Raw genomic sequence first — 22,053 nt, forward strand, 5'->3', positions numbered from 1 at the left:
TTGATTTTGGGGATCAAAGGTGGGAGTCCACCTGGAAAACTGAGTGACTCCTCTCCATGCTTCAACACGCAGCAGCACGCCTGGCTGCCTGCACCAGCACGCTCCTCTGCAGAGGGAGCTGCTCTCACCGTGGGGTGGTATTTCCTCCCCAAAGAGCCTGAAACGTACCCTTTCTGGGGAGAAGCATTTTATTGCTTTCAGTCGGGAATAACCGAGATGAGGAAGCACAGTGTAGCTGGGATGAGACCCTACATCTAAGCCTGATACTTGGTTTCCACAACAGAGAAATGCCGAAGCCCGACAATTATATTGCTTCCTTCAAGATTTGGTCCAGTGCAAGGCTAGAATGTTGTGGGAAGAATTTATTTTTAAGTTTTCCACCACACCAAAATTATAGAGCTTTTAAAAACCACCCTCCCCCCCAAAAAAGTCAAATATTTCCATACTTCTCTATATTTCAAAGCACAGAATTCAGAGAAAACTGTCATGGATTTGAAAAATAGAAACTCACTCAACTTAGAGCCCTCCAGCTGGTTTCTACCTCAAGCTCTCGGAGCAGTTTTTAAAGGGGATTAAGCAACAACCTCCATTTTAGAGATGAGGGACCCAAATCATATTTTGGATAAGCATCTGAAAGCCAGTCAAGCAAAGTCAGTAGCAGCATTGGAAAAGCCATCCACGTCTCCTGACTTCTTCACAGGTTTGCCACCCAGGGACTAAACGAGAAAAATAGACCTCAAACCAGTCATGAGGGAATGCAGAAAGTGCAGATGAGATGCCAATTAAAAAGATACTAAATTGTACCCGCCACAACGTGCAGTTAAAGCAATTAATTCCTTCCACAGACAGAAAAAAAAAAATGGTTTTGAAGTCTGTGGTTTTGCTGGCAGATTCTTCCCCATGACCTGCAAATGAGAAAAGGCGGCATGAAGGGCTTTTCCCCTGCCTGGCGTGGTGGTCTGGGGAGCAGGAGGTTCTGGCAATGCTACCCAGGGCTGCGTGGAGGAGGCTGGGAGGGCTAAAATGCTACGTCAAGGGTAGGGGTGACGTTGGGGGAACATTTGCTCTTAATTTACCTGGGTTTTTTATTGGGTTTGTTTTGTTTTGTTTTTTTAAAAGTGCTGTGTTCAGATTCCAGTTGCAGCTTTTTAGCTGCAAGAAGTTATTTCCCCACATCGCCTGTGGGGATGGGGAATTATAAAAACACAAGGAGAAAGCTCATCATGGCTATTCAGGCAAGACATCCATCTGTAACCAGGGTTTTAAAACTCAGGTTGTGGCTTCCCCACCTCACAGCATTTCTCTGCATAGTTCAAGCGTCCTTAAAAAGGGTCCCCTGAATTGCAAGGAATGCTACTGTGTATTTAAAAGCAGTTTCTCATGAGCCACTGGAGGGCTGTCGGGGCAGGAGTGGCTGGAAGGAAGGCTACAGGCTCCCCGTTGTGATCTCCAGGAGCTCAGGTTTTGATTATTGAGGCCAATTGCATGGAAAGTGACTTTTCTAGAAATACTTCAGTCTTTAGATGTTCGGCATTGGCTGCCTGTCCAGCCCCGTGATTCAGCTGCCCTAGGAAAGATCGGTGCTAGGAGAAGCCAGCGTTTGCCACCGCAGGGCAGGGGGGCGTACCATGGCTTCACAGGGCAGCAGCACCATGGGAAATGTCACTTAACGCGCACACCCCACAAGGGGTACGGTATGTAGTTGGGACTCGGAAAAGCAAAGAAATAGCACAAAAAAATTCTGAAGCACAGTTATATTTTCATTTACACCAGCTTGGCTTTTTTTTTTTTTTTTTAAACACATTTCTGTCTACAGCTGTAATTGGATTTACTGGGCCTAACAGCTGACTGCCAATCGTGTTTCCATGGAGAAAACAGTAGGTCCAGCTCATCCTCACGTGTACCCTTATCTTCAGCTCCCTTTGCCTTTGCCGCTGCCCGAGAAGCACCCTCGCACCAAGGACAGGAGTCCCAGGGAAATAATCAGGAACACAGAGAAATAATTGGGAACAGAGACACGGTGTGCTCGCAGCATCCCAACAGCCTTGTACGTGGGTTTGAGGTGCTTCCTTCGCAAGCCCTGCCAGGAGCAGACATCACAGAGCTCCAAAAAGCAGAGCATCCTGCAGAGACCAAGCCCCCCCAGTTCTGCTTGAACCCCTCTTCAGCACCAGAAGGTACCTTATGCAATAGAAAATGCAAACCAGGGCTTCAAGGGCTCACAGGAGCTGACGTCAGGGAGTTTACACTCCTTTCTCCTTGGCCTGGGCACCCCGCCTCTCCCTGCTGTGGGAACTAGTGGAAAACGTTCACTGGGACCTCCATACAAGTGACACATCACTTCAGACCCCTCTTGGTTTGCACTTTCGTGTGCAGCATCGTACGAGTGAATCCGCCCTTCATCTTTGAGGTGGGGCTGCCAGAAAGCCACAGCCAGGCCCACTCCCATCTTTCGTGCCTCATTGTTAGTGCCACAGCAACGGGGCCGGCTGACATCCACAGCCCAGGTCTGCTCTGCACTGCCTCAGGAAGCTGCTCTTCACCGACCACTGCCACCCCATGCTCCTGAGAGCATCGTGTGGTGCCCACGGGGTTGGGATGCCTGTCTGCGTGGAGTGGGGCTCGCAAAACCAGCGCAGTCTGCTTAGGGCTAAGGGTGGCTCCCGGCCTGTAGCCAGTGACCTCCCTCCGCGTTAGACATCCCTCACCTCCTGACTTCCTTAGGTTACCCCCACAAAGTTTCTTCAGGTGCACCAATCTGTAACCCACGGCCAGCTTAGCTTTCTATTGAGAGCTGCTTATAACCCCACTGCTCCCCACGTTCACCAAACCCCAAAAGGCTCTCGTAGGCAAGCTTTGGCGGCTGTGGCATGGCGGGAGGAGAAGGCACCCTTCCTGCTTATGCTGACAGGGAGAGGACACAGCCTTCAGGGTGATTTGTCCGGGGTATGTCCAAAGCCATGGCACCACGGTGGTCCTGCAGTGTCGGGCATCCTGTGTGTCCCCCCCTCCCAGCCTCTCCTTTTGCTGGCAGTCGCTGCCTCCCGAGTCGCCTTTGCAGCCTGACTGTGCACCCGCTGCTATGAATGCCAGGCAAAGGGTGTAATCAATGGTAAGCAGGCTGCATTTTAATTACCCTTTATATAATGCAAACGTGACTGTATTAATAATCCTTGCAAGCCATGCGACCGTCTTATACAACCTTTAATTACTCAGGGAGCTCAGCATTTTCCATTGTTGTACAGTTTGCTTTACCTTTTATTATCTCGCCGGGCTGCCAGGCCCTGCAACATGAAGAGAAATGCTTTCCACAACTTCATCTGAGCCAGGCATCTGAAAGCTTTGTATCTGCTCCAAGACCACCATGTTTCCCTCCCTTTATTTCCTCAGAGAAGAAAGCCAGAACATCACCCAAACGCATGTCATTATTAGTGAGTGCATACGCACGGGGTGGCTTCCCCTCCAAAAAAAACGCACCTTTGTGTTGAAAGGGTTATTTCCAAGGAGCTATCTATATTACAGTGATAAAAGATGAGACTAATGGGTGCTTGACACATTGCATGGGGCCAGACCCAGCAAAGCACTTAAGAAAGTGAATAAAGCTCTTAAGCATATTTTCCAATTGACTGGAGCTTACCTTTTATTAAGCACTAAACATGAGCATATGGGTGTTTGCAGAAAGGGGAATTAGGCTCTGACGTGACATCCTGGATCAATCAGATTTTTCCAGTGGCTTCAGCAGCAGCAGGAAAAATAACTACTCATCAGCCTGTACTAGAAGTTGTCCTCATTTCATGGTGATTGGCATCCTAAAAAGACTCCATGGGACAAAAAGCAGAGCTCCTCTGTCCTCTTGCACTTCATACCATCAACAGCAGTCAGGTGCTCCTTAATTTTCTTTGTCCTCCAGGTCCTGGAGGGTAAGATTTGCTCCATTTCATTCCCCCGCTTCCCAGTGCAAAGTCATGATGGGCAACTCCGTATGATCTTTTGTGAGTCCTGCCAGACTTCCACCTGGAGTCTGCATAATGCTTGCAGGTCTGCTGAGATACCGGATAGTATTTAACGCAGAGAAAATAACGCTTCATCACATTTTTGCAAAGCATTGAAGTGACCATCAAAAACTGATGGATCATAGTTATTTTGCAAATTTTGCAATGAGAAAACCCAAGAAAAATAATAAATAAAAAGATGTTCCTTTTTTGCAAGGGGGTTCGCTCCAGCACTGCCCAACCTATGGCCCAGGCTCCTGCTGCCATGGAGGTGGACAGAGATCCACAGGGGGGACCTCAAACAAAATTGCCTGGAAATGTATCCAAACTCGCAGACCAGCTGATATAGGGACTTCCTTGAATTTTTCCACCCTTAGAAGTTTTATACATCTACCAAGGACATTAAAATAAGGTCCCAGCTGGCAAAAAGGTCATAGAAAATTTAAAACACTACTTCTATGGGCTTGATTCTGATACTGGTTTGCACTGGCACCAGGGATTTCATCAATATTACTGCTGATGTGTATCTGCAGAATTGCAACCAGGATCAAGGCTAAAAATAAATAAAAAAATAAATAAATAGAGAAGTAAAATTCAGTATTTAAAGTATTTGTGGATGCTTCCCACCACCCCGCCCCCAAAGCTTTTATGTACAATTAGCTCTCCTCAGGTCCCTATTTGGGATCATTTCATTAAATAATAGCTCAGTGTTGAGTTACAGAAATGAGTCTGTAAAATATTATAAGGCATGTTAAATGATGTGTGAAAATAAACTAGGTCAGTTGGGGAATAGGGATTTCTGTTCTCCAGAAGGTCACATATCTCTCTCCGAGGGAAGCACCGATATGTAGGAGCTGCCATGCTGGCTCAGGCTGGTGGTCCTTTTTCTTCTTTACCTGGGCCTGGCAATCACCACTGCCAGATGTTTCACTGCACAACCCCACCACCACCACCCCGAAACAACCTTTCTGAGGCAGAACTTCTCCTAAGCCCCACAAGTTCAGACTGCCAGAGGGTTTAAGGACTTACAGCTCTCTGAAAGCTCTTTAAAAAAATTAATAAAATGTGGTTATTCCTGTAGATGTCTTTGTTATTTGTGGATATTTTGCCCTGCTTGGCCTCACTTTTATTTTATGGCAGCGAGTTCCACATAGATTGGGTAGGGAAAAAAAATGGTTTCCTTAAATGAGTTTTGAAATTTCTGCTCCTTTTAGTGCAAGAGTTCAGTGTGATACAGGTAGGTGAGGAAAGCAAAGAAAGCGACACATGGGAAATTGCAGATGAACAGCAAGCAATGCCGTAGCACAAAGTGTTAACAAGAGCCCTACATATACATTCAGAAGAGTTTTTAACCTGGAGGTAAAACACAGTATCCGTGTCCTGGTGCCCATGGTTGCAAAAAGACATGGTAAAATTGAGAAGAGGGCAGAACCAGGCCACAAATGTAGCTTTAGAGGTGGAGAAGACACCTACAGGAAGGCATCCGGAGAACCGTCTGTCTTATTGAGATGGTGGATTCAATTACAGTGTCGAGCACATAACTTCAGGCACTAAAAGTCTCCATCAGAAAAAAAGGAGAACAAAACCAAAAAGCTGCAGACTGGAGCTGGACAAACCAAGTCAGAAATACATCAACAGCGCAAGCTTGCGAGTCGGAGACAAATGCCGAAGGAAACAGCAGAGTCTCCATCTTTTGAAGATGGTCAAAGCCAGCTTGGATAGCTGCCTGGAAGATAAGCTTTATCCAAAAAACAAGCTAACAGACTTGGTGCATGAGGGATGAGGTGTGGTTGCATGGCCTCAAACATGAAGAAGGTGGGACTGGCCATGCTTTCTCACCTTGTGCTCTGTGGACAGTGTATAGCAGACTGTAAGGATGTTGTTTCGGTACAAAACACTTCCCAAAAATGCATCTTTTCCTGAAGACTGCAGCACTGTAGAAGCCACTAAACTGCAGCTGCCAAAAGAGGATTGATTTCATGGATAAGCGCGTTGAGAAGAAACAGAAACACCTCCAGGAATGTGTTATGGGACAAGAAGGGTCATCCCACCTCTCACAAGGATGCAAGGGCTGGGGATAGCCAAGTTAGATGGCTACACCTCATCCCTCCATGGAGGAGAGGAAAGAAGAAGGTTTTCAAAAGGGGTTTCTTTGCTATAAAGCTTCAGCAGAACTGGTGGTTAGTAGCAGGGATGAAGGGCTGGGAGGATTGCCCTGGCCAGTCACACAAGCCCTGTGTCTTGGCACACACACCTGCAGCATTGCAGCAGCACTCACCTGCCTCCCAAGGTACTGGGAGGCTTCAGTAACTTCATCACAATCCTCTGCTTTAGGAAAGGGCTTGGCTAGACTGAGGCTCTACAGACAGTAGCATCAATAAATACCATTAACTCCCGAATTGTAATTAATACCTAACTATTGTCAGAGCCTTGCGCATATTTACACTTGCTAAGAAAGAAAAACCAAAAAGGGAGCCCTGTCCAGCCCCCCAGCAGAGGCTCACTCAGAAGACGACTCCAGCACAGAAGCTACAGGGGCTCCCTTTGGTCCCAAGCCACCATGGTGGTCAAGGATAGCTCTGTGCCACTGCCGGGGCGGCACAAGTTCTACCCTAAGCTGCTGGGCACAAACCCCAGGGGAGCAGCACCACACGGCCCACAGAAATCACACAGATACAAAATACCGCTTTCATTCAAGGACTCAGAGAAGGAACCTCATCACACAACCCTCAACCCTTGCATAAGCCAGCAAGGCCAGCTCCAGCAAGCTTCCCCCTCTCCTTTAATTAGTTTTAGGCATGAAAATGGTTTCCTGCTTCCATCAGCTTTTCCTGATAGAGTAATTAATGTGTCTTCCTGCAGAAGGAATACCGATTGAGAGGTAAAGCCATTGCCTGGAGAGAGCTGGGCTTCCAAGGAAGTGCTAATTAGTCCCTGTTTGAGAAATCTGGTTAAAGCAAGTGAGCAGGTGTTGCTAGAAATTGGAAATAATCTGTACAAACATGTTCTTTCCTATGTGACAGCAGAGCTAATTACACCTCCTTGGGTCACCACTCCATTTTACATAATATCTCTCTGTAGAAAGGGTATTACCACCTGGCACTGGCTGCCAGATGAAACACTTTAGCACTTTGTGTCAGCAGCGAATTAACCCCTTCTCCCATCAGGGCCTGAGAGAAAGGACATTGCTATCAGCCCCGCTCGCTCCGAGGACAGGGAAGACATCTCACACCTCCCTTCGGGCACGTGAGGCACCGTGTGGCGTACCCTGCCTTGTGCCTTGCTGTACCATCATCACCCCAAGTTTTTGATCTTACTTGGCGTCAGCATCAGAAGGGTTTATGGATGGTTACGTGCTACATCCCAATTCCATGGCATGCGATCAAAGCTTTGCAACCTCCTGGAAAACCGAAATGTCCTCTGGGGGAAGGTGATGATTGATATACCGAGGAGGGATCATGCCACAGCAGCAACAGAAGTAATCACAAAGCTAAATTTTTTTTTTTTTTAAAATATAAGACTTTTTATGTGCAGGCTTTTGCAAATGCAACGGTCTCATTGCATTGGCTCGATCTCCGGCCAGTGTGAGGTGTCCACGTACATCTGAAAAGCTGGAACCAAGAAAAATGGAAAGCGATTGCTTGGCACAGATCAGCACAGGAGGAAAGCAGCCAGCTGCGGGTTTATTTGAACAGAAAGAATTTCCTAAGCACTCTCCCAAAATGGAGATATCTCTGCATTATTTAGCAAGTGTCATGCAATCTTAACTCCCAGTTTGCACCACATCCGTAGGAAGAGACAGGAGCCCAATGCAGACATTGTGAACAGCGAGAAGTCCGTGAGTCACTGCCTGACCTGGGAGACACGCACGACCCCCTGGGCGTGTTGTTGTTGTTGCAAAGGGATCGTGGATGTGTTGGTAACACCCGAGAAGCGAGAGCTGCTGGAGAGAGGGAACACAAACACCATGAGTAGGTTTGTGAACAAAAATCTGTTTCTAGGGTGCCTGCTGAGGCGACGAGGTGAGCTCTCCCTGCAGGCAGATTATGCTGGAACAAACATAGCGGAGGTTCTGCTGCGGCCACGTGCCTCCAGGCTTTTGTACCAGGAGGAGGATGCACCTGCAGCCCAGGACTTGCTCCTGCCACAGAGACACCCTGGCCCTTCCACCTGTTATATATAGGATAATAAATGATGAGAGATGCAACACTGAGGTTGTGATAAATCAGCTGAGTGCAGTGAGAATATGCTCCTGACAGCAGCAGCTGTAAGGCTGGCCGTGGGATGTTTCAGCCCAAAGGTGAAATGCTAGCCCACACAGCTCTGATAGCCAACAGGTCTGAGGAACGGAGACAAATTCTCAGTATATTGCACAATAACATGAATTTTGCCTGTTACAGCTTTGAGTCAGAGTGCAGGCCGAGCAGGTGAGAGCTTTTAGTAAAACACTGTATATTTAGCCAGCCCCGGGAGTTTTTACAGAAAGTCCTTTCTCTAAGGGCAAAACCAGTTCAGCATCCACCACCCAGCCACCTTTCTACCAGCACCGCCTTCCCCAGCCATGGGTACGTACTGCCGTGTTTGCAGCCGGTCTTAACGAACGGGCAGCTGAGCCCAGAGCCTCGGGGATGGTGGCATTGCCACGGGACCGGTGGTGGGGTAGCCCCGGCCAAAGCCGAGCAGAAGGGGTGTGCTCCTCGGCAGGACAGCTGCCCTTGCAGTTGCTCCCGGCTCTCCTTGTCCCAGCAGCTGAGCACGGCCAGGCTGGATACGGAGGGAAGGGGGAGACAGACCCCCTTTGTAAAGCTGATTCCAGAGATATTGCCCTACATGCGCACCCCGCGAGGAGGACCCGTTAGGGCTCAGCTCATCGGAGCTGGGATCACACTGGGAATGAAGTGGCAAAAGCATAATGGGAGCTGGGATTTAAGACACAGCAGTGAATTGTATCCCAACAGAAATGCTTGGTTTCGGTCCTATTTTCCTTCCTTGCTGCCTGTTAACTGCTTCAGAGGTCAGTGGGAATGTGCATTATTTGCCACAGCTGATCAGGGTTGTGTCCTTCTCCACCCGTGGGAGAGCCCACGCTCATGCATAGTTTTTCCTACAGCCACTTCTGACTCCCAACTCTGCATCCACTCGGAGCTATCGACTTACATATCTGAGGGACTGATGTGGCCCTGAAATTATAACATCTGATTACTTCATTTGTTAACATGCATAAGGCAGAATGATGGTGATGTTCACACTCCTGGGATGGAGCAGAGATACAGAAGTAATATTTACCCACTGAAATCTTTGTCAGAGCAGGGGCTGACGCTCCACCGCTGCTCTACCATCATTCTTCAGTCAGGGATGTCCCCGTACTTGATCCCATGGAGGTGGGATGCAGGTGTTTTAGTATGACAGCAGAAACTTGTCTCCCTCTCTGGGATGGCATGTTGTGCCCCGGAGACATGTCCTTCCCTCAGCTTTCTCTTTTTTCAGTCTCAGTAGGTCTGGCTAGTTTGATCTTTTCTTGTAGACCACATTCCTAGTATAATGTTTGCCTTTTTCATAACATCATCACGATGCTGACTCATGTCAAATTAAAGTTCAAGTATTATGCAGGAGGGTTAGAAATGTCCTACCTGAGACACAGGAACTGGCTCCATTCTGAAGACAGCTACAATTCAGGCCTCTCCCAGACGTGATGCTGGCTTTAAAAATAAATCTTGTGGGTTTAAATAAGAGCCTAGCTTGGATACACCTTCAGGTTTCTGAGCTGCCTAGGTCAAAGCTGCTAAGGCTGGATATGTGATCATTTTGTTTAAGTGAAAGCTGAGATTCATCATTCAAATGACGTCTGAAGATAGGATTTTAAGCAAGTACACACATTTTGTAGGGCTTTTAATAAGCTGCCTCCACTGGCAGGCACTTTAAAGTCCAGTGCAAGGAGTGGTCACCATACATGACTCGCTCCAGCCCTGAGCCCCACTTTATCCGTAGGTGACGTACCAGCTCTTGCTACGACGGAGAAACCTGGCAGGCAGCACCCAGGGCTCTGTGCTGCTGCACGGCGTGACTCTCCGGGTGTCCTGCCTCTGTAACGTGGGACAGGGGTGGTGAATATAAATCTGAATTAACTCAGCTTAAGAGACGACGGACGCAGTAGAGGCTCAGCAAGGCTTATGTGAAGAGTGGTTTCAGGCAGGCCCATGTCTCTAACTGCTCCTGGTGCGTGTGTGCGTGGCACCGCGTGAAGCTTTCTGCTTACCGGCTCCTCCTGCCCCTTAATCTTGGAGCAGCTCCCGTTTGCTGCAGGGCCGTGGGATCTGCTGGCACCCGGGCAAGAGCTGGGGGCCAGACTGGACTGGATTTGGGATCAGCGAGGGAGAAGATCAAGGAGCAATCCTGCTACCTGCTATGACTGCAGAGGCAGATAAAGTAAAAGCACACGCTCCCTTGCTCCAACAGCCACCGTCCAGCTGCGGAGAAGTGTGCTTTTCTCCTGCAAACAAAACCTCTTTCCTCTGCCATCTCTGATGCTGCTTCAGTTTGCGAAGAAAGGCTGCTAATGTGCTCAGCTGTTGACAGAGCGGACTTGCAGGATAGTTTATGGCACCTACTGTACTCTCAGCTCAGAGCTGTAAAACAATATTCACTGTAGCTACTGTGCGGGGCTTGGCTAGTACAGCCACGTCCAGAAGCATCCAGCAAGGAAAAAAAAATGAAGCTATTAAAAACACTCACACACAAGCCAGGAAACATCTTATTATAGATCTTGGTTTGAAGAAGGGAAATTAAAAACCCATACCCACACACAGCATATGCCCGGCTATATTTGTCTGATCCATTTATTATCTTAGCCAATGCAATTTCAGTGTTGCACTACTCCAGTCTTTCACACCAAAAAAAAAAACAAACCAACAAACCAAACCAACAACCCAACGCACAAAATGCCATCGCTGCTGTACAGCTGTGGCCTATCCTGTTTCTCTGAACATTTGCTGATTTGGCATCAGCACAATACTGAGGAGAGCGGAGGGTGGGGGTTGTGATCTGACTGGAAGACGTGGATCACAGTAAAACAGGCTTTTTCTATATTTATGACATCTCTCTGTCGAAAGGGCAGCGATTTGTTTGTGTGTTGATCTTTAAAATTGTGGTGGTGAAAACATCACTTTGAATGGATTCCTTCCTAAAGATGTACCTCGTGCCTGCATTTCTTGGGCCGCACAGTAGAAAATAAAAGCTCTGGCAATGACACATCAGGCATACAAAGTTACATATGCAATGGAAAACATTACAGCTTGGTTAGTTATTGCTCCCATAGCGCAAAGACTGGAAATCGATGCTGCAAGTACTTTATGAAGAAGTAGGAAGCTTGGCGCTGGATTAAAGAAGCGTGCATGTTCATGGGTAAGTGCAGAAGAAACCCGGCCGCGTTGTCGGCTGAGGTTCTCCAAAGCCAGCTGCGGGTGTAGCCCTGCCGAAATCACCGGTGAGCCCACCGCCTCCATGGGAGAGGTGCTGCAGGGTGCCCCACGGTGTTTCAGCAGGAGGGAGGCTGTGCTGTAGCCGTGCCCCCGGGGCAGGTTTGCACCAGCTCCTCTTGCACAGAACGGATGCCGAAATGTCGCAACTTCAACATGAACGGGAAGCACTCTGTTGGCTGGAAGAGCCAAAATGGTTTGGCTAGCTACCTCAGTGTCCTTGATGCAGCAAGCTTATACGGGGCTCTGCAACACTCGCTTTTATTAATAGCCTGGATGTCCTGAGCATTTTTCTTTTTTGGTTCTCACGAGTTATTTTCACTGCACAGCTTCCCATGATCACTCAATTTTGGGAGCTGATTAGACCAACTGGTGGGATAAATCCCCACAGATGAACCCACACCCAAAGAATCAAGAGTGTTTCTATAAAAAGTTAGGAACATGTGCATGGCACTGTGGGTACAAACAAGACGACTCGGCACAAATCTGCCTTTCCTCCTCTGAGAAAATCTCATTCGGTTACGTGGAGTTTTAAATAAAGATGACGCTGGCCACTTTTGATGGTACCTGACCCTTGACTAGACCTCCTTGCGCAAGCACTCGAGGTATTACTCAACGAGGGCAAGGGAATTACATTTCCATGCTAGTTCCGTTCTCCTGTTTGTAATGAAGTGCTAGGGATCAGATCTGTCTGTGACTTGCTTTTGCATGAAAATCTGCCCTCTTTTAATACTTTGAACATCCTAGGAAAGACCATTGCGCAGGGACAGAAAGTCCTCTCAGCTGCGATTGGGGTAAATGGGTTCGCTTTATTCCTAGAGCCTGCCTAGGCAGAGATGTAGAGTTGCACAGCTGCAGCAGTGATGTTAAACACCTACAGCAACGTCTTGGTCCTGTAAAAATCAATAGCAAAACCTTCTTGGATCCTGGACTCTATCCAGGCTGTGGAAACAGCGAATTATGCAGAAAAAGATAGTGTTAGACAAGACCTACAGGAGTCAGTGCTCAGTAAGAGCTTCCAAAGGCCTTTGGGGTTTGTTCCCTCCAACAATGAGGTATTAAGGGAGCTGGCAGAACAGATTTAAGCAACGAAAGTGGGACTGAGACAAAACATGGGTCTTCATGAAGGTCCAAGCACAGACTCCTCGGGGGTACAGGGACACGTGCATTGAGCTCTGTGGAGATATAAACCTACTACCAGCACGCACACACCTTCCTCTTGCACATGTACCAGCAGGACCAGCTTTTGTAAGTACACGTACCTATATTTGTACGTGCAGACAAATTTCCATATCCACTAAATACAGGAGCCATCCTAAAGAGGATGTATTGTACACATCTCTGGGGGATGTGCGTGCCATGGTATTCATAGCAGCCCACACTGAAAGACAACAACTTTTGCCTCAGCTGTGAAGTGAAATGCTCAGGAGTGTGCTCCTTAACTCCCTGTGTAGGTAGTACTGCATAGTCATCAACTACACGACTGCAGACTACTTCCCCCTCCCACATTCAGTTCCTATTCTGGATCGTGATCACTCACTGAATGAGAATTCAGGATTTCATTTTACACCCCTCCATTTGCCTTTTTATTGTACCATACTCAGACTCTGCTCTGAAGACAGGTCTATTAATATTCTGGGGGATTTTTGTTTGATCTTTGTCATGGTCTGAGTATCAACGGTGTGAACACTAACAGAAGAGTAAGAAAGTCCTTGCCTCCAACTCAGGTATTTGGACCCAGACCTGCCAGCTGCCAAAGTCTTACTCAGTGCTGGCTTGGACTTGCTTAAAGCATATAAAAATCTTCTGGGAATTTCTCTGTAAAATCCATATGAGCATATGCAAATTACTTCCTTCCCCAGACGCTTAACATAGCAAAACCTAGATGTACTAGGCTAGCAAACAGATGGATCCTGCCATCACAGCACACCTGGGATACAGGGAAGGGCTCCCCACATTTTGGTGTCAGAGCATTGAGTCTGTGGGCAAGCAGTATACCTGGTCTGACGTATTGAAGAAAAGTAGCGTAGAAAGCAGATCTGTCTAGTGCCCAGTCTGCTAGGCTATGCTTTCTCCCTGATGTATATGACCAGCTAGGCATCCTTACACATAATGTATGTGTGTGCCTCTGAGAAAGACAGGAGAGACCTGATCTACAACAGCATCCAGTTGATGCTGTTGAAAAGACAAGGAACTGGAAGATACTCTCTTCACGGTTGCTAACAATATGGATGTTTTAGCACTGCCCTGCACATAGCTAAGATAAAAATAAACTTTCTATAAACGCACCACTGTATTCTGAGGTCAAATAAGACTCCCAGTGAAATCACTCCAAGGCATTCAGAAAACAATTTACTATTTATCTCACTGAAGAAAGCTAGTCCCTAGATTTCCTTGTCTCTTCTTGCTAGGGCTCTAAAGCCCCTGGAGTATTACTATTTCAATAAATTGCATAACAAATTATGTTTCATGGCTGCACATCTCCATCGTGGAGTAGGGAAGCAGCATAAGGCCGCCTGTTTTCATGAGCTATTTCAAGACACGACGGCCAGCCCTGGCTTTCTCAGAATCCATCAGTGTCGCAGTAAACGTTTGTTCCCAAGCATGCACACGTACACACATCACTGCACGTCTCTCATTGACCCAATGGTTCCCACATTTTCCCCCCAAACAGACGTTTCCCTTCACACCAGAGGATGACCAAGAAGGTACTCCACTTGAGAAGGTCTGATAGCAAAAGGAAAGAATTCAGCTTATCCCCATGGTGGGCTTCCAGCTTTGATCTCCTTGATAACCACCGCATCTGGTCACCATCTGTGGTTAAAAATGGCTTCCTAGGAAGAAATGCTTAGGCTCAGCATGGGGAGGTCGGTTATTTTTAACCGAAACCTATTCTACCCTGGTGTCTGAGGAAAACAAGCATGTTCAGCAGAATCAGTCCTTTAGAGTCAACGTGTGCTATCACAACCTAATGTTACTTTTGGCAAACCAACCAGTATCGCCTACCTGCCCAGGCTCATCCATGTACAGCCTGGCTGCCAAGGGAAAACAGGATGAAGAAAGGATGACACATTACTAATCTCTAACCATGCACGTTCAAAGTGCAAATGGAAAGAATGAACATCCTTGACCCTACACTCCTCTATTTATCACTGGAATAAATGAAGCCCCGGCTGTGACCGGGTAACTTTTCCCATAGCATGAGTATGCCTCTGTCCTGGGCAGAGGGTCAAGGAGAGAGCTGTGACTCCAAACCTCTCCAGCTCCAGAGCTTCTTGGCTCAGACTGTTAATCACAGCAGCGGCAGGGATGCAGGGACACTAAAACTGGGCTGTATCAGATGACCAATAACTCCCACAGCAAGGCAATGGAGAACAAGGGCTCTGTGTCTGGACTCTGCCTACTGTTCAAGATGGCCTAAACAAAGTAAAAACCAGGAACCTATAGAATGAAAATACTTCCCTCATCCTTTCCTCCCCCTGCCCAGTCATGGGCAAGCGGGAAGAAAGAGGAAGCCTTGCTCCATCTGCATCTCTCCACTCTGGTCAACACCCTGCCTTGTCTTTGAGATGGTGGAGCTAGGATGCTGCTTTGCATTTGCCATCACATGTCTTGTGCAGAGTATCCTGCGTAAACATTGCAAATCTTGACTTTGCATTGTCGAGATGTGCGTACGCGCCTGAGTCATGGCTTTGATTTGATTGACAGCCCTCTGCTCCAGAAGCCTCCGGAGAGCTTAAGCTGTGGGAGTTTTGTAAGCAAGGATGTTATGTAAGTGGATAGCTATTTTTGTTCAAAGTTTAGTTCTGTACTCTACGAGACTAAAAATACACGCACACAAAGCTAAAGAACACATTTTTAAAACTTATTAAACAGCCGTGCCCTTTCTCCCATCATCCTCTTCCCAGTGGTGGCAACTGCCAAAGGTTTTCTGCGCACTGTGGAGAGGAAGGCTTCTCCTTTATAACCAGCCTCCTCCTCTGCCTTCATCATCCTCCAAGACCACAATCCAGGACACCACAAACACTTCTACCACAAAGAAACGTGGTAGCAACACTGGAGCAGAAAATAAGATTGCCTTAACGTGGCCACAGGCAACTGCTGCAGCTGTGAAACCAGACTGCGCTCAGTATCTGGGGCAGTCCCTACCTGCCAGCTGCAAAGTCCCTTTTGCGAAGCGGTGGCGTTGTGACCCCAGATGGTGAGGAGGAAGGATGTCCTGCCAGGCAGGTGAGGGCAGCACAAGAGGTTGTGGGCTACTGGGAGAGGAAAAGCAGCTTCATGGCTAGCAGCTGCTTTATTTCAGCAGAAGTCAGTGCTAGAAGGAAGCGAGTCCCCCACAGGTCTATACCCTGATCTCAGAGCAGCACATAGAGATGACCTGGAAATGCAGCATCGTCACTTCTCTGCTCTGCCCAAAATTTTCTGAGTGATCTTGGGTCAGTGCCTTAAGCATAGATCCACAGAAGTCTACAGAAAGACCTTTAGGAGATGGCCAAACAGTGAAAGTCAGCGTGCCTCAGTTCCTCTCATTGTAAAATTCAGACAGTAGCATGGCCCTGCCTCCCCCAGTGTCACTATTGTACATATCTTGTTGGCTCGGAGGTGATCAAGGGAGTAGGAGCCAGAATGAATGGAGTGTAGCTCAGAAGCTAAGCCTTTGCTTCTGTCCCATGAAATTTTTTAGATGGAATAAATCTGTTATCATTTAGATGCTTTTGGGAAAAAAAAAAAATCCCCACTGAACTTCTGAAAGATTGTCCAGCGTTAGTTAAAGACTTCAGACAGTTAAATGATACTTGCTAATTCTGGTGCTCCGCTAGGCCCAGACATCTATCCCTGCTGGCAGGTCTAATGAGGACTTTGGTCTGCACAAGAAACAGTTATTCATCATCAGATCTCCTTGCCCCTTATGTAAATGTTCTGCTTTGTCTCAGAAGAAAGTGTCGGGGGGGAAGCTCTAAATAAAAAGTGGTTATTTTTGGAAAAGAATTTTCTTCCTGGTGTATGTGTCTTTGTGCATGTGTAAACAATTATCTTCTGCATTTCTGTCAGCTTATCTAATCTCTTAAGCAAATACCAAAGTTGTTGGGTGTTTGTTGTTTTTTTTTTTTTATGGTCTGGTCAACTTCATTAGTCTCTCCAAAGGACTCCTTCAGGGGTCAGGTTCTCCAAGCGCTGCAGCATGTCTCAGTGGTGCCCGTTGTGGCAATCGACACATCGGGCAAAGTCTGGCCCTTGGAGTCATTGCTTGATCCCACATCCTATAAAGACATAATTCCCTACAGCTATCTACCTGTATATGTATACCTGTGTATTGTGCTTGCTTTAATTTCACTCACCATCGTGCTAAGGGGGAACATGGGGGTGATTTTTGACTGCGGGGAACTGCTCCCTGCACCACCAGTCCCCCTGCCCATCTGCATCTTCTGAAGCACATACCTGCTGCTGTCACTTCTTCAGAGAAGGCTCTTCCCAAAAGTGTGAGGTGGGGGAGGACACTGCCCAAGTGCCCCTGCAGCAAGCTGGAATAGCCTGCCCCGGGCTTGCAGGAACAGGCAGGGCAAAAGTTATTTCAAAGAAAATGAGGTAGCTGCAGTTACAGATAGATGAGTACCTTGGGGAGGGGAATGGGCAGGATATATATAAAATGAAAAGCAGCTTTAGGAGCAGAAACAAGCTCCTAATGGCAATGGAAAAGCTCTCCACAAGAGACAGCAGCCTCGTGTGTGCTGATAAGAGATAGAGTTAAGTGAGTGGAACATCACATGCCTAGACCATTCACAGCTCTCCTTCCTACGCAAGCAACAAGCTCTGGAGGTTGATAAGACTGGAATGTCAATGCAGAGCTAAAAAAAAACCCTCCTGTGTGCTGCTTTAAATATTCCCAGGAACTCGGGGCTTGTTCTGAAAGCATCTGATTCAAAGCCTAGGGAGGGATCTTCACTTGAGCTTGTATAACACTGCTTGCCATGCTGGAAGGCAAGCAGAGGCGAGGAGGCTTGAAACGCTGCGTTGGCCTTGCTGTGTGTCAAATCGTTTTCACCAGGAGCAAAGAGATAACCAAGGAAGGGACTGAGAGAACAGAATGACTCAAATGCTGGGTTTGCTAAGATGATAGCAAGCACATTATGAAAAAAAAAAAAAAGTGATTGTTCTGCACTTGTCTTATTCTTTACGTCCTTATCCCCAGCCTCTCACTGCTGCCTGACGTCAGAGACACAAGCCTGTACAGACCTTTGGTCCAAGAACAGATGTCACTTCCTATGAGAAATCATCAAATATATAGTAATTTTTAAAATATATAGCTGAATTCCCAACCCTGTTGAAGTCAGAGTTTTGTCACTGCATTCAGCAAGGCCAGAAATTAAGTGATTTAACTCTGGTCAAACTGAAAGAGACTTCATTCCAACCCAACCTCCCAATCAAACTTAGTTCTCCATCAAAACCTGTAAACTCATCCTCCTTTCACTGCAAGAAGTCATTTTGCAGTGACAAAGGCAGCAGATTTCCTTCATCCAGTTTCCCAAAGACAGATGACTGTTCATGGTCTCATGCCAGTGTGGAGGATACTGATCACCCAGAGGTCTAGACTCCCTTGTTCTCAGAGTTTCACAGAGTCCTTCAAAGGCTGAGAAAACACAGCAAAGAACAGGGTTGTAACCAGCTGCCTTTCCTTCCACTTCTAGTTCTATGCTTCAAAATACCATGGCAAGGTTTCCAGGGTGGGCTCCTGAATCTAGGCGCTGCAGCATCCAGGCTCCTATCCCAACACGTTCATGCCCTGATCTTGCAAGTGGCAAATGTCCATGCTACAAGACTAGTCAGACAGGGGCCACACATGCTCAACATCTCTGGGAAAAAAAAAAAAATCAGGCCAACAAAATTTGTTTTATCAGTTATAAACTGTAATACCCAAAACCTCTTTCCCAGATGCCTGAGTACAGTGATTTGTCTGAATACAGTGATTTGTCTGAATACAGTTTTCCTTGCTCAACACCATTCGCCACACTGAGAAGTGGAAAAAGGACCACATCTTTTGAAGTACACGGTGGTAGAACACCATCCAGAGAGAGGCCACAGCCACTTTGGTCCTTGGGTTAATTCTCCGTTGTCTGGGGCAAAGGGGATGCTCCAGGGCAAGCAGGCAGGAGGGGTACCACACGGCATGGCTCCCCACGCTCAGCCACCCTCCAGCAGAGCTTGATGGCCATGGTTGAGTGCAGCGTCACTGGGGCTAGCACCATCTCTGCCCTGCAGCTTTCAGCTTCTGGCTGGACTCCTTCAACATGCCGTGCAGGAAACTCAGAGCCGCTTCCAGCCAGAGCTGGCTCTGGAAATGAGCATCTGCGCTCACTCCGCAGGGACCGAGCTCTCCACGCACCAACTTGGTAGGAAAGTAGATATCAGAAATGAAACAAAAAAACCCAGCAGGCTTTCCTGTAAAGTCATCTCTAGGATGAAATAGTCTATGGCAGGGTCTCTGAAGCCCTGAAGTCTTGCTCTTAGCTAGTGTCTTGTTTTGTGTCGCATAATGGACCTGGCCAAAACCCACACTGCCATTTATCACACTGGTATGCAGATGCCTTTGCTAGAATACAGTAAAGCCAAACAGAGCTGCATAAAAATCTGCAAAACCTGAAGGGCCAAAAAGCAAGCTTGCAGCAACTTCTCTGCCCCACTTTCCAGGGTGGAATTGTGAGCATTTGTTCATATGAGCTAGCCAAAGCCAGAACTGAGGTGTCTCAACTACCATGGGTTTTAGGGCCAAAGGCTAAATTCAGCTCACACACTGAAGTCAATGTGGTTTTGTGGGTGCAGGCTAGACTGGAACTTCAGTCTGGTGGTTTGAGGAGGGAGGAACAACTTTGCTCTGATTTGAAAAGGAAAGAGAAACAAAATAAAATGCTGCCATTCCCTTGCAAATCCCAAGCTCTGTAGTAATTCTGCTGCACTGGGTTGCTTTCATTAGGTGACAGGGCACTGGAGATCATTTCTGCCATGTTTAGGAGCTGGCCCCTGTGGGACATGGGTGCTCTCCATCCTGTTGGACACTTTGGCTCAAGACATTCAACCCACTTTCCTAAGGCTCCTTCTCCCTACAAACCCAACGAGTGGCTTCCGCAATGACAAAGGCAAAACTTTCAAGTTTGTGCAATATCACAAAGGCTTTTCTGTACTCACTCATCTTACAACCATAGTGTCTGCTCTTAGTTTGTTTGGATAGCAACTTCCTATCCCTGTTTACTCTCCTCGAGCATCTCCAGGCAGCCCCCAAGCATCTCGCAGCCACCCACTCACCATTACAGAACAAGCGTATCGCAGCCCAGTGTTAACAGTGTTTGGTGGATTTCCTCTGCTGTTAAAAGCAAAACAAGTTCTGTCTCACCCAAGCAGAATTACTACAACATGGAAAGAAAAAACAAGGGAGATGAAAGGAAAACCGAGGGAGAGTGAGAGCACTTCCAAGCAGGAAGATTTCCAGCAAGGAAGCAAACTGCTGATCACGTAGTGCAGCACCCAGCCAAACACAACCCACTCTCCTAGGCTGCCCCAGGACCCTCTCTGTGGCTTCAGCCAGGGCCAGCTGTTTTACTCCCCCACCGCTTATCCATGCTTTGCCACTAGCTAAAATGACAGTGAGGTGAGATATACCACTTTGATTTTCTCCCATTCATTAACTGTGTCATTTCTTTTCAGTCACTGCCTGCAGCTGTGGCCAGTTCTGGAGCGAGTACCGGGAGGTAGGAGGGTCTGGCAGGTTGAGCAGACTCTAACCAATGCCTCACCACTCGTACTGTTGCCCTCATATCACCATTGGCAGAAAATGCAAAGCCTGCATTTACCATAATGCCTTCTCAGCTAATGCAATCCCTTCTAATACCGGTTGTGTTGTTCTTGGCTCATGCCTGTGTAGGGGTCTTGCAGTAGTGCCAGCATAGAGAGCATGGCATATCTATATGGCAGGCTAAAATGTGACACTTCTAATGACATCCACTTTGTATTTGTTTGTCCTGGTGAGCGGTCTTTAACAAAATATCTGCTTAGCACCGATGACCAGCAGTCAGTGTCACTCAGGAGCTGGCCGGTCACCAGCTGGGAGCATTCAGGTGTTGAGACCACAGATCCATCAGTGTCATCGACGAGACTAGGAAGGCCAAGCCAAGGACTGACTGACCAATGTCCCCCACACCATGTAGAAGTGATACCACCACTAGTCCTGAAAATGAACAACCCCAACAAGTTCTTCACCTCTCTGCATCTGTAGAGGCTTGAGTTCCCCCCAACACCTTTTCAGGCAGCAACATCTTTACTAAAGCTGAATTAAAGGAGGCCAGTTAGATCCCAGGGAGTGGGACAAGATCAAGTCTCCACAACACAATTTCATATGGCAAAGCAGCCTTCAAATACTAACTGTCCTCAGACATTTTGTACCCAGGCCAGAATAAAACCAGATGCCAATTCGTGCAGATTCAATGATAAACCCCTTTCCCATCTGGCCTCCTCTTCTGAGAGCTTCAGAGATGGACTGAAATAACTTGATGGTTTTCTGAGGTTTCCTGGTTACAGTTCTCCTGATAATGGTAATAGCTCAGCAGCCTCATTCACACCACACAGGTGTATAAATATACCAAATCACTTCAACTAATGAATGTTGGTCTTTACATTTTCTTATGCAGCTTCAGTTGATACTTGAATTAGCAACTAAGAACTAAGAAGAGTTAAAGAGGATTTCTAGTAACTGGGGTGCCACTTACACTAGCTCAAGGGTACAAGTGAGTGAGCTGACCGGTAGGTGAATTATTGCAGAATTAATTTCTGTGTCAGCCGTCTCTGTTTCGTGCTGCGACAGCAACCTTTCAAAAGGCGGAGTCAAGCTTCGGCACACAAAGACTGTCTCCACTCAGACACCCTTCCAAGGGCAATGAAAGGCTTGACCCAAAAACATTTTGCATAAACTTTAAGAGCAAAAGGAAAAACAGTATTCCAAAGTTATTTTTTAGTAGAAAGGTACAATATGAAGAGCTAGGGCATATTCCAGTGTCTCATGGGAGCCTCATTTCCCTTCAATCACATATTGTAAATGGTCTTCAGCACAAAGGGCTGAATACACCCAAAAACTAAACAAAGAAAAGAGTTCTTCCAAGATTCTATATTTATTCTTTATATTTTATATCTAGATCCACTCTCAGACAGAAGAGCTGTGTCATATCTGCACACAGCAGCTTACCTTTGCACATCCACATTGCAGCCTATGGTTATCTAGGCCAACATGCTTTACTTCCACTATGGCAGAAAATTAGGCTGCGGAGAGGCACAATTTTCACCAGAAGTTCCAACCTGACCTCTCTTCCAGGGTAGAGGGTGCAGGAAAATGTAATATCCAAAACTGCCATAGGCACTCTAGTTCCAAATTTGAGGATAACCCCAGCCTACCACCTTGCTCTGCCCCACAGGGATCCCTAATCAGCCTGATTCATGGCCAAAAGTGTCCCTTTCACACCTCTCTCTGCAAATATTTCTGGGCAATGATTGTTGTCTATTCAGGGAAATTCCTTTATGGCCACTCCTTTTCCTTGTTCACT

At 47.1% G+C, this 22,053-nt stretch overlaps 1 long non-coding RNA gene across 1 annotated transcript; it reads right to left on the reverse strand.

Annotated features, from left to right (window-relative positions):
• Nucleotides 1–423: 423 nt before the first annotated feature.
• LOC142601129 (uncharacterized) lies at nucleotides 424–9,245 on the reverse strand. The gene is made up of 3 exons (XR_012834735.1): nucleotides 5,832–9,245; nucleotides 3,638–4,545; nucleotides 424–3,284 (listed from the first exon to the last, which is right to left on the reverse strand). It is a non-coding gene; the product is annotated as an uncharacterized LOC142601129 (long non-coding RNA).
• Nucleotides 9,246–22,053: the final 12,808 nt, after the last annotated feature.

This window comes from Balearica regulorum, chromosome 3, assembly GCF_011004875.1.
Source record: "Balearica regulorum gibbericeps isolate bBalReg1 chromosome 3, bBalReg1.pri, whole genome shotgun sequence".
NCBI lineage: Eukaryota > Metazoa > Chordata > Aves > Gruiformes > Gruidae > Balearica > Balearica regulorum.